Below are 12,474 nucleotides of genomic sequence, written 5' to 3' on the forward strand. Positions count from 1 at the left end.
CATAGCTGCCTGGGCCATCAGAGGGACCAGAGAGGACCTCTGTCCTGCGGGCTGGCCCTCACCAGGGCGGGGAGTGAGGGACACCCTGACCAGGGTCCCCAGTGGCTTCCCCTAAGAGAGGGCAAGGGCACTGCCCACCCTCTGCTCCTGAGGGCTCTGGACAGGCAGGCATTTCTGCCCTGGCTCATGGGGTCCCGGGAGTGAGCACGCAGGGCTCGCTGCCCACTAACGGAGGGGGCTGGACAAGGGCCTGCCCCGGGCCCGGCCGCACTGGACCCAACCTTGACCTCTGCGGCCCCTGAGCACCCAGAAGTCCACCTCCCGGCTTGTCCACCGCGGGGCCGGCCACGGGGCTCTCCCCAGGACCAGCCTGGCTCTCAGCCCGAGACCGGAGGTTTGCAGAGAGGAAGCCAGTTTGGACTCCATGTCAGAACTGTTTCTTTGACTTGCTTTGCGTTGCTGTTATTACTATGATCATACAGAATGGCCTGCCTCGGAGAGCCCTGCCCCTCTGCCTGACTGTACACTAAAGTGCCTTGTTCAGAACCCGCTCCACCTGTGGACAGCCGGAAGGAAGGAATCAACACATCCCCTGCCTGAGACGTGCCATTCCGGGAGATGTTGGCAAGATTAATGGCCTTTTTACTCCACTTCCTCACCTCCCCCATCTCTGATCTGTAAAAGAACTTGGCATCCAGACCCCGATAAGACGGCTATTTTGAGGCACTAACCTGCCGTCTTCTTGGTCATCTGGATCCCCGATTAAAGCAGTTTTCCCAGCCCCAACGCCTCACCTCTCAGATTCATTGTCCTGTCCTGCAGTGACTCAGGACCAAGGCCTGGAGAGAAGACAGAGCCGTGGGCCGCCTTCACGGAAGCGGGTTCCCTCTGACTCCTGGCCAGCCGGGAAGACGGCAGAGGCTGGTCAGCGCGGGTCTGGTCCCTGGAGGTGCTGAGAACCATCACTCCCTCCTTCCCGGGGAGGGCCCGTGAGGGTCCAGGCATCCAGTGAGGCCAGCTCTTCTCCGCCCAAGCCTGGGGCCGGGTGTGCAAGGGCCCAGGGAGCAGGCAGGCATCCCAAGCCCCCCAGGGTTGGGTCCGGCCCTGAGTCAGACGGGGCGGGGTTTGGGGGCGACCTAGCAGTGCGAACTTCAAATCCAGCTGGTGAAACTGGACTTCCACGCCAGGATCTGAGCCTCTTAAGATGAGAAGAAGGCTCCGCAGGCCTCTCTCGCACGCACACAGGTACACACGTGCACACGCGCAGGCTCAACGGATTCCAGGGAGGAAACAGAGATCTGGCTGCTGAAACTGCTGCCCTGGGGGCTGCCTGCCCTCCCCCGTGTCCCCCCACCCCTCACCTGTGCCCCGTGCTCAGGTTCTTCCAGGAGCAGGTCTTTTCCGGCGTCAGCCGCTGGCCCAGGACACCCTGGGGCGAGGAGAATGAGCAGCAAGGAGTGAATGGGCCTGTCTCTTCCGTCTTCCTCAGTGAGCTCTAGATTCCATTGTGCCCACGAAGGATGCGGTGGGTTCTCCCCCAGGGTGTTCCACAGGCCGTAGAGTTCCTTCCTATCTGATTTCCGTTTCCTAACAAAGAGAAGTGACATTCCTGAGTTTTGCCAACAGGTGAACTGCCTGTTAAGGGCCATGTCAGACACACAGCCGACCCACAGGGACCCTGAACGGGGCACAGACACTTCATCACCCCTGAGTGGTGCTTCTAGGCCAGGGAGACCCCATTCTCAAGTGTCTGGGCATCCCTGGTTTAAGTACATCCATCCACAGGCATGATGCCATGACAACATGTGCATCCTATGTGCACAAACACGCGCACACCCATACACACATGCGTGCACACGCTCACACGCAGATCCACATGCACGGCACAGCCTTCTCAACTCTGAAGCCTTGGCCTTTCCTGAGGGGCCGCGTGGGACCAGCCCTGGTGGGGCAGACAGCTTTCCGTACCCAGAGTGGACAGTTGCCATCTTTCAGGACCGGTAAGGCAGGCACTGTGCAGTCCTTGTATCCGACTAGTTAACTCCCATCACAGCCAAAGGGGCCATTTCCACAGCTGCAACACCAGGGCTGTGGTCTGGCCATGCCCAGGGAAGGGGCAGAGCTGGCCCCACCTGTGGCCTCGGGACCCCGGGCCCCCATCCCCCACCACGCAGCCTCCACATCCACGCTCAGATGCCAGGAGGCAGCCTGGACACACCTTGTCAGCCTTTGGGGTGAGCTTGGAGGAAGCACCCCTATTTAAAAGTACTCATTGCACCTGCGATGTTTGTGCAACACCGGAATATTTACACAAAGGTGCAAAAGGTTTGGGCTTCCCAGGTGGCACTAGCAGTAAAGAACTCGCCGGCCAATGCAGGAGACATAGGAGACCTGATTTCGGTCCCTGGGTCGGGAAGAGCCCCTGGAGGAGGGCACGGCAACTCACCACATACGCAGAGGAGGCTGGCAGGCTGCCGCCCATCGGGCGGTGCAGAGCGGAACAGGGCTGAAGCGACTTAGCACGCGTGCATGCAAAAAGCTTTCAGGTTGAAGATCTGGGGGTCTATCTTGGCCAAGTGGTCTGGCAGACAGCGAAGGTAGGGAGGGATAAAGCAGGGGCTAAGGTGACTGCCTGCCCCCCGCCCACCTATTGCCTGAGCATCCTGTCTCTACTGGGCCCAGCAGCCTGGACACCCGATGGCACCGTCCTGGTCCCCCTGTGCCCAGTTCCACGTGGTGCTGGAATCCTGGCGCTTTTATCAGAAGCACGTGGGCGAGGACAGGTTGGCTTCAGCACATCCTGAGTTCACACATGAGCAGGAGGGGCCTAGAGCCTCCCTGGATCAGCCTGGTCAGGAGTCACTTTGGTCCGAGTGGTGAGACTTGCAGTCTGTCTGATGAATCGGCTGTTTAATGCAACTTTTTCACCCTCCCAGGTCTGGCCAGCGTCGGAGCCCCACTCCCCACCTCCAGGGAGTCCACCAGGCGGGCTTCCCTCTGGTCCGGGAAGGGGCTGAGCCGTGAGCTGCCCCTCTGCTCCGAGGCCACCCTCCCAGTCCTCCATCCGGCCCGACTTCTCCCCCAGGGCGCCTCCTCTTGGGCCTCCCTCACCCTTGTCCAGCCGAACCCTCAGTGAGACTGGCTCATTTCTTACCTGGAGGGTTACTGTCAGCGTCCACGCAGAGGCGGCGGTCCTGCCCGTGGCTGGTCCTGGAGGCCAGCAGGCCAGACGTTGTGCAGACAGAGCGTGACAGATGAAGGATGGGGAGGTAATGACTGAGGCTGACCGTTGGGTCGCAAAGAGTCAGATATAACTGAGCGACGTTCACTTTCACTCACTTTTGCCGTGTTAACTCCCCATCCCCACACGCAGCCAGGAAAGAGGTGCAGAGCTGGCTCCAGATAAGTGTTTGTTGAGTGAAACGTGAAAGGTTTTCCATTAAGTTACAGTTAATGAAAGTATTTTCATATTCTAAATAATTCTAAATAAAACCTACCATTAGCTTTTCACTTCTCCTCTCCTAAAGGCATATAAGAACCCCATCTGGGAACAAACAGGAAAAGGTAGGGAATGACAGGGGAAGACGTGTTGAAATATCTTTCTTGGCCATATTTAGGGGGAGCCATTACCTGAAATACTGGAAAAAGGAAAAGTCTTTATTAACGGCAGGTAAACCTCCAAAGTCTGTGCAAACTCCGTCTCCTTCAGATAAGAACCCAGTTATGTAAATGCATGTCCCTGCTCCTGCAGAAATAAGGCTCAAAATAATAGAACATCAAATGCCAACATAAAATATCGTCTATTATTTTTAACTTTCAGTGTGGAGGTTGAATACATTTTATGCTGGGAAGGAAACGACCAAATTTTTGACTGTGTTCTTTGCAGAGTTTCTCCTTTGAAACCATGGCTTTAAAAGGCTCGGGCCGGGGATGTGAACTTGACAATGACTAGGAAGCAAATTAGATCCTGTTAATGACTCAGTGAGAATAAACAGAGTGAAACACAATGAGGAGGCATTATTCCACCCTATAGAAGAGGGTCTGGAGGTACAGAGAGGTCAAATCACTTCCCCACAGTGGAGCAGCTGGAGGGTGGCAAGCTGGAGCTTCAAAGTGAGCCCGCCCTGCTGAGAACATCCTTGCTCATACGCCACCTCTCTGATGAGAGCAAGCAGCAGCCGCCTGCGTCCAAGCTGTCTCCTCTCTGCGGTTACTCACTGGAAACTAGACTAAATGAGGTAATTTAACAGGACTTCTGCAGAAGAAGGTGTGAAACAATCCTACAGAAGTAACCTTGCAAGATAGAAAAGCGATACTATTTTAGGATAGAAAATCTTAATTACTGATAAATGTCAGTTTTTTCCTTAGGGTCACATAAAGTTTTGCTTCTGTTTGGAGTTTTTGTTTCTAGAAGTAGGCTAGTTGGTTACAAAGTTCATCAGGGGAAAAAAAAAAAAGCTGCCAAGAAAACCCTAATGTAAAGGCACCGTGGATGGAGGGCTAGTCTGTCAGATATCAAACACACACGGGGAGTCCTCTGCAATTACAAGAGTAACGTGTCAGTGCAGGAGCAGGCAGGCTAGTGGGGGAGGATAGGAAACCCAGAAACAGACACAGCCGTGTGTGAACGCGGAGGCCACGGTGAGGACGCCAGCTCCAACATCAGAGGAAAGAGGGACTTTGTCAACAGCACTAGTGACCGGGCGGGTGCTGTGTGCTCCGTCGCTCAGTCGTCTGACCCACGTGTGACCCTGTGGACTGTAGCCTCCCAGACGCCTCTGTCTACGGGGTTCTCCAGGAAAAAATACTGGAGTAGGTTTCTGTCTCCTCGTCCAGGGGATCATCCTGACTCAGGGATCCAATCTGTGTCTCCTGCATTGGCTGAGCCATTGGGGGAAGAAGCACTGAGTAACCACATGGAAAGCTGGATCCATTTCTCACACCGTCTATGAGGATAAATTCCAACTCTGGAAAAACAGGAAAAACAGACAAACCAACAGTGTGGAAGAAATGTGATGAGTTTGCCTATAATGTGGGGGATTGCCTTGAGTACATAAAAAGCAAAACCACCTCTGCACGGCAAAAATGCCACAAGCAAAGTACAGTGATGTAGGACAAGCTGGGAAGATGTACATGACTGATCTCAGATAGAAAATAAGGATCCTTGATGCAAAGACAGGTTTTTAAAGCAATGAAATAAAGAGACCAGCCCCAGTGAGGACGAGGAACTGGGGCCATGGACACAGAGCTTAAGTGCAAACTGCCATTCGTCACGGGGAAAGATGTTCAGCCATTCTCAAGAGAACAAAGATAAAGATGAAAATTGCACCACAGGGACAGGGGTCCAGGCGAGACAGGGTAAGTACCCGGCATCCTGCTGCCCCGGGCTTAAATTCGAAGCAAAAGGCACCTCAAGTTTAGGGAACTGATTTATGTGTATTAACTGATTATAGAGAAAACAAAATCCAATATTCTCTGGATAAACACAAAGTGTATTCCATAGATTGGATGCCCATCTAATTTTTAGATGGTTTGACAGATTAATAATGCAAAGTATCTTCTTTAACTTGTTTTTATTAGTATGAATCAATCACAAACCTGCAGAAAATACCCTTATTAAGACTGAAAATCAGTGGTGTTTCCACCTCTAACGTATAGACCTTCTTGTCACTGCTTCCTTATGCTGCTTTTAAATTCAGAGCAGGTACCCCTACAAAGTACATCTCTTTAGGCTCTGTCACCCCAGAATCTAAGCAGCAAGGGACTTGGTCTTCTCCGTGTCTCCAGGGCCTCAAGTGTAGACTGACATGAAATAGCGCTTCTTAAATCGCATTGGGGATGACCAAGAAATAGGCCTCTGGTAACCGCAGCTACTCATACACACGCTGCGGGTATTAGAAAGGAAGACGTTTTTAAAGACGTGTAATTATTTTCAGATGGAGTGAAAGTAAATGGAAAACCCAATAGCCTGAAATGGCAACTATCAGAATTATTCCAAGAATTAGAGAAGGTGACCAGGTACCATACAACCTCAACCAGGAGCTTTACTATATGCCTAAAATAATTAAAAGAAACACACTCATATTAAAAATGGGAAACTCAGACCATCCAGGAAAAAAGTATATTTGTATGAAAAGTAATGCAGAGATTTAAGAAAGTTATAAATATTATTGAAAAGACATAAAAGAGAGCCCATCTAACAGGAGAGATAAACTGTGCTTTTGTTGGGGAAAATTATTATAGTCAGGATACAGTTTCTTCCCAAATGACTGTATAAAGTTAATGCAATTCCAATCAAAGTCTCAATGTCATGCCTTTTGAAATTTAATCTTAAAATATATGTGAAGTTGAGCGTTGGTGAGTCTTACCATGAAGACTTCGCTAGTGGTTCAGTTGGAAAAGAATCTACCTGCAATGCAGGGGACCTGGGTTTGATCCCTGGGTTGGGAAGATCCCCTGGAGAAGGCAATGGTAACCCACTCCAGTATTTTTGCCTGGAGAATCCCATGGACAGAAGAGCTTGAAGAGCTGCAGTCCGTGGGGTTGCAAAGAGTCAGACACGACTTAATGACTTTCCCTTCACTTTTACCATGATAATATAGGTAAAGGACAATGCAGTAAAGTTTCCAGTCAGATATCAAGCAATACTGGGCAACAGTGAATTCAAAAGATACTGCGTTAGCACAGGGTAAAAATAGGAATGCAACAGAAGAAAGAATAATAAGATCCAGAGAAAGACCAAAGCACATGTAAGAATTTGGCGTGTGATAAAGGTTGCACTGACAAATAGCACTGAAGTCACAGTTTTAATAAATTATATTGAGACCATTACAGTCTATCAGGGGAAGAGATAACTACTCCAAGCAATAAATAACACAAAGTCACATATAGAACTCAGATGTTGTGATCCAAGACAGATTTGTCAACATGAAAATTAAAATATCTGATAGGGATGGCATCTGAAGCGATGTGAAGAGAAATAATAGAGAAAATGTTTGCAATATATGCAAAACCGAAGATTAATATTCCCAATATATCAGGAGATACACAGAAGAGAACCGGGTGAGAAAGCGCATAAGCAATTCATGGGAGAGAGACAGACTGAAACAGGAGAAGCGGGCTGGGGATGGGAGTTCAGGAGCGGGGAGCGCAAGGCCCTGGAGCCCTGCTTAATGGTGGGAAAACTCACAGATTCAGCCTTTCCAGGGGCAACCTGACCGACCGCCTCCTCCCAACTGAAGCGCACCGCCTCCTTGCTCCAGGAGAGGCTCGCCCCTGGGAGCCCAGACTCAGGCCTAAATGTCGCGTGCCAGCACGTTTACAAGAAAAACCAGGGATGCACGTCCGTGCCCGTCAGCAAGGAAGCTGCTGCTTGTGGAGCCTGTGTGCTCATTGCGTCCCGAGGGGCAGAGCTCTGTGCACACGGGAAGATCCTAAAACGCAGCGTGAGTGTGCAACGGGAGCGCCCCTGTGAGCAGAGCAGGGGCAAGTCACGGACGTTCCCAGGGACGGGCCAGCCCATCCAAGCACACCCCTGCCTTCACCTGCACATTTCTGCGTCCCTGCCTGCTGACCTCAGGGCGCGAGGGTGTCACTCTTTACCATTTGTCTCATCTGAGGTTTTCCCTATGGCTTGCAAGACACAAAGTGGGTGGAGATGAATTCGGGACATCGTTGGACCTGGAGCAGGGGTAGGAGTAGGTTTAAGTAGAAGAAGGAGATGAAGGAGAAAACAGGAAAGGCCGGAGGAGGAGGGGCAGAGGGAAGGAGAGGGGAACAACACGCGGAATGAAATAGAGAAAGGACACCCCCGCTTCCCCAGGCAGAAATGCAGAAGAGGGCTGACCTTCATCATGCCAGTCTTCCCCTGCGGCTCTGCTGTGACGCCCGCCCCCAAGCTGGCTGCTGAGCCCCTGAAGGCAGATTGCCTGGATAGGACAAGCTCTGTTGGCCTTCCTGGCTTCCCCTGCCCCATTCTCCCTGTTCCCACCCCTTGCCCAGTAATTTGTAGTGTTCAGAGCTGCCTCCTGGGTGCAGGAGGGCAGATGTGTTTACATGTGGCCACCGTCAACTGAACCTATATATATATATATATATATATATATATATATATATATATATATATATATATACAGCTTAAAAGCTGAGAACTGTTTTATCTAGGGCATCACTGGGGACCATAGCCCAGGAGATGGCCTCTTGGGTAGCTCTCAGGGGCTCTTCCAAAGAGATAAAGGGGGAACCAGGATACACAGGAGATTCTGTGGGAAAAAAGTATGGTCAAACATCAAAAGATGACCAATGCTAATGCCCAAATGCAGACATCTCAAGTTAATGAATTTAGGGCTTTTCTGTGTGTGGGAATGTGCAGGGGTCCAGGCTCGTGGGACTCACTCCTTTGACCTGCGTCCTGACCACCCAGGGCCGGTGGGTGGTCCTGCTCTTCTCCATCCTGAGCCGCTCGGGGAGCCCCCCTGGGGGAGGGCGGCTACAGAGACTGAGGGCTGGATGGCCACAGCAGCCTTCACTTGCTGAAATGCAGGCGACCTCCCAGCGCTTAGCTGGGCAGACCCAGAGCCAGGCCCACTGAGCGGAGTAACCTGCTGAGTCCAGGAGTGTCTGAGCGTGTGCACGAGTGTCCGAGTGTGCACGAGTGTCTGAGTGTGCACACGAGTGTCTGAGTGTGCACGAGTGTCTGAGTGTGTGCACAAGTGTCTGAGTGTGCACACGAGTGTCTGAGTGTGCGCACAAGTGTCCGAGTGTGCGCACGAGTGTCTGAGTGTGCACACGAGTGTCCGAGTGTGTGCACAAGTGTCTGAGTGTGCACGAGTGTCTGAGTGTGCACGAGCGTCTGAGTGTGCACGAGTGTGTGTGCACGAGTGTGTGAGTGTGTGCACGAGTGTCTGTGTGCATGAGTGAGAGTGTGCACGAGTGTCTGAGTGTGCACACGAGTGTCTGAGTGTGTGCACGAGTGTCTGAGTGTGCACACGAGTGTCTGAGTGTGCACGAGTGTCTGAGTGTGCACACGAGCGTCTGAGTGTGCGCACGAGTGTCTGAGTGTGTGCACGAGTGTCTGAGTGTGCACACGAGTGTCTGAGTGTGTGCACACGAGTGTCTGAGTGTGCGCACGAGTGTCTGAGTGTGCACGAGTGTCTGAGTGTGCACGAGTGTCTGTGTGTGTGCACGAGTGTCTGAGTGTGCACGAGTGTCTGAGTGTGCACACGAGTGTCTGAGTGTGTGCACGAGTGTCTGAGTGTGCACGAGTGTCTGAGTGTGCACACGAGTGTCTGAGTGTGCGCACGAGTGTCTGAGTGTGCGCACGAGTGTCTGAGTGTGTGCACGAGTGTCTGAGTGCACGAGTGTCTGAGTGTGCTCGAGTGTCCGAGTGTGCACGAGTGTCTGTGTGTGCACGAGTGTCTGAGTGTGTGCACGAGTGTCTGAGTGTGCACGAGTGTCTGAGTGTGCACACGAGTGTCTGAGTGTGTGCACGAGTGTCTGAGTGTGTGCACGAGTGTCTGAGTGCACGAGTGTCTGAGTGTGCACGAGTGTCTGTGTGTGCACGAGTGTCTGAGTGTGTGCACGAGTGTCTGTGTGTGCACGAGTGTCTGAGTGTGCACACGAGTGTCTGAGTGTGTGCACGAGTGTCTGAGTGTGCACGAGTGTCTGAGTGTGCACACGAGCACACGAGTGTCTGAGTGTGCACGAGTGTCTGAGTGTGCACACGAGTGTGTCCGAGTGTGCGCACGTGTGTCTGAGTGTGCACACGAGTGTCTGAGTGTGTGCACACTGAGTGTCTGAGTGTGCACGAGTGTCTGAGTGCGCACGGTGTCCGAGTGTGCACACGAGTGTCTGAGTGTGTGCACAAGTGTCTGAGTGTGCACACGAGTGTCTGAGTGTGTGCACAAGTGTCCGAGTGTGCGCACGAGTGTCTGAGCATGCACACGAGTGTCCGAGTGTGTGCACAAGTGTCTGAGTGTGCACGAGTGTCTGAGTGTGCACAAGTGTCTGAGTGTGCACGAGTGTCCGAGTGTGCACGAGCGTCTGAGTGTGCACGAGTGTCTGTGTGTGCACGAGTGTCTGTGTGCACGAGTGTCTGTGTGCACGAGCGTCTGAGTGTGCACGAGTGTCTGAGTGTGCACACGAGTGTCTGAGTGTGTGCACGAGTGTCTGAGTGTGCACGAGTGTCTGAGTGTGCACACGAGTGTCTGAGTGTGCACGAGTGTCTGAGTGTGCACACGAGTGTCCGAGTGTGCGCACGTGTGTCTGAGTGTGCACACGAGTGTCTGAGTGTGTGCACACGAGTGTCTGAGTGTGCACGAGTGTCTGAGTGCGCACGGTGTCCGAGTGTGCACACGAGTGTCTGAGTGTGTGCACAAGTGTCTGAGTGTGCACACGAGTGTCTGAGTGTGTGCACAAGTGTCCGAGTGTGCGCACGAGTGTCTGAGCATGCACACGAGTGTCCGAGTGTGTGCACAAGTGTCTGAGTGTGCACGAGTGTCTGAGTGTGCACAAGTGTCTGAGTGTGCACGAGTGTCCGAGTGTGCACGAGCGTCTGAGTGTGCACGAGTGTCTGTGTGTGCACGAGTGTCTGTGTGCACGAGTGTCTGTGTGCACGAGCGTCTGAGTGTGCACGAGTGTCTGAGTGTGCACACGAGTGTCTGAGTGTGTGCACGAGTGTCTGAGTGTGCACACGAGTGTCTGAGTGTGCGCACAAGTGTCCGAGTGTGCGCACGAGTGTCTGAGTGTGCACACGAGTGTCTGAGTGTGTGCACGAGTGTCTGAGTGTGCACGAGTGTCCGAGTGTGCACGAGTGTCAGCATGTGCACGAGTGAGAGTGTGTGCATGAGTGAGAGTGTGCACAAGTGTCTGAGTGTGCACGAGTGTCTGAGTGTGCACGAGTGTCTGAGTGTGCGCACGAGTGTCTGAGTGTGTGCATGAGTGAGAGTGTGCACGAGTGTCTGAGTGTGTGCACGAGTGTCTGAGTGTGCGCACGAGTGTCTGAGTGTGCACGAGTGTCTGAGTGTGCGCACGAGCGTCTGAGTGTGCGCACGAGTGTCTGAGTGTGTGCACGAGTGTCTGAGTGTGCACGAGTGTCTGAGTGTGTGCACAAGTGTCTGAGTGTGTGCATGAGTGAGAGTGTGCACGAGTGTCTGAGTGTGCACGAGCGTCTGAGTGTGCACGAGCATCTGAGTGTGTGCACGAGTGTCTGAGTGTGCACACGAGTGTCTGAGTGTGCACGAGTGTCTGAGTGTGTGCACAAGTGTCTGAGTGTGCGCACGCGTGTCTGAGTGTGCACACGAGTGTCTGAGTGTGTGCACACGAGTGTCTGAGTGTGCACGCGTGTCTGAGTGCGCACGCGTGTCCGAGTGTGCACACGAGTGTCTGAGTGTGTGCACAAGTGTCTGAGTGTGCACACGAGTGTCTGAGTGTGTGCACGAGTGTCTGAGTGTGCACGAGTGTCCGAGTGTGTGCACGAGTGTCCGAGTGTGCACGAGTGTCTGAGTGTGCACGAGTGTCCGAGTGTGCACGAGTGTCTGAGTGTGCACGAGTGAGAGTGTGTGCATGAGTGAGAGTGTGCACAAGTGTCTGAGTGTGCACGAGTGTCTGAGTGTGCACGAGTGTCTGAGTGTGCGCACGAGCGTCTGAGTGTGCACATGAGTGTCTGAGTGTGTGCACGAGTGTCCGAGTGTGCAGAAGTGTCTGAGTGTGTGCACGAGTGTCCGAGTGTGTGCACGAGTGTCTGAGCGTGTGCACCGCTGCCCGTATGTTCACCAGCAGCCGGGGCACTGCTGGTCGTCTTTCGTGTCCCTGGTGCGTGTCCAGACTGGTCCTCAGGTGTCCTTCTGTTCCAATGTGAGAAGTGGAAGGTCAGGTCCCAGTCCTGCTTTGGTTGCAGGTGGCTCGTTGCAGGCAGTGGCTCCCTCAGAGGGGTCCCCCACATTTGCACCAGGAGTGAGGGGCCCAGCAGGTGAGCTGTACATGCTTGGTGAGTGTCCAGAGAGCAGCCGGCTGGGCCCACGCTGGTGAGGCTGTCAGAGAACCGGGGACCCCTCCAGTTCTGGGGGCCCACCCCCCGCCCAGGACCCTGGCTCCCTGGCCCCAGACCATGGCCGAGGAGGGCTTGGTTCTGGTATTGGCCATGAGTATTGACAAAGGCCTTCAAAGTCACAGGTTGACTTGCCCGATCAATAATGGTGCAGGGAAATAATTAAAACTGTCAGATTTAGAAAGTATTAGAAGTGCTTAGAGCTTTCTGCCAACTATGGAAAACAGGGATTAATGGGTGTTATCTGGACCACTTCTAAGTTACAGAGCAAGTTCTTAAAGTCTTTCTCTGACACTCATTTGCAGTGAAGGGTCAACACCAAGGGTTTCAGAGCAAATTGCTAGAGTCCATTAACCCTCAGCACAGCCGAGTCCCCACTCGGAGCCAGGGACGCCTTCCAGCAGAGCCTGCAAAGTGAAAAGTCCCTT

This window comes from Cervus canadensis, chromosome 21, assembly GCF_019320065.1.
Source record: "Cervus canadensis isolate Bull #8, Minnesota chromosome 21, ASM1932006v1, whole genome shotgun sequence".
NCBI lineage: Eukaryota > Metazoa > Chordata > Mammalia > Artiodactyla > Cervidae > Cervus > Cervus canadensis.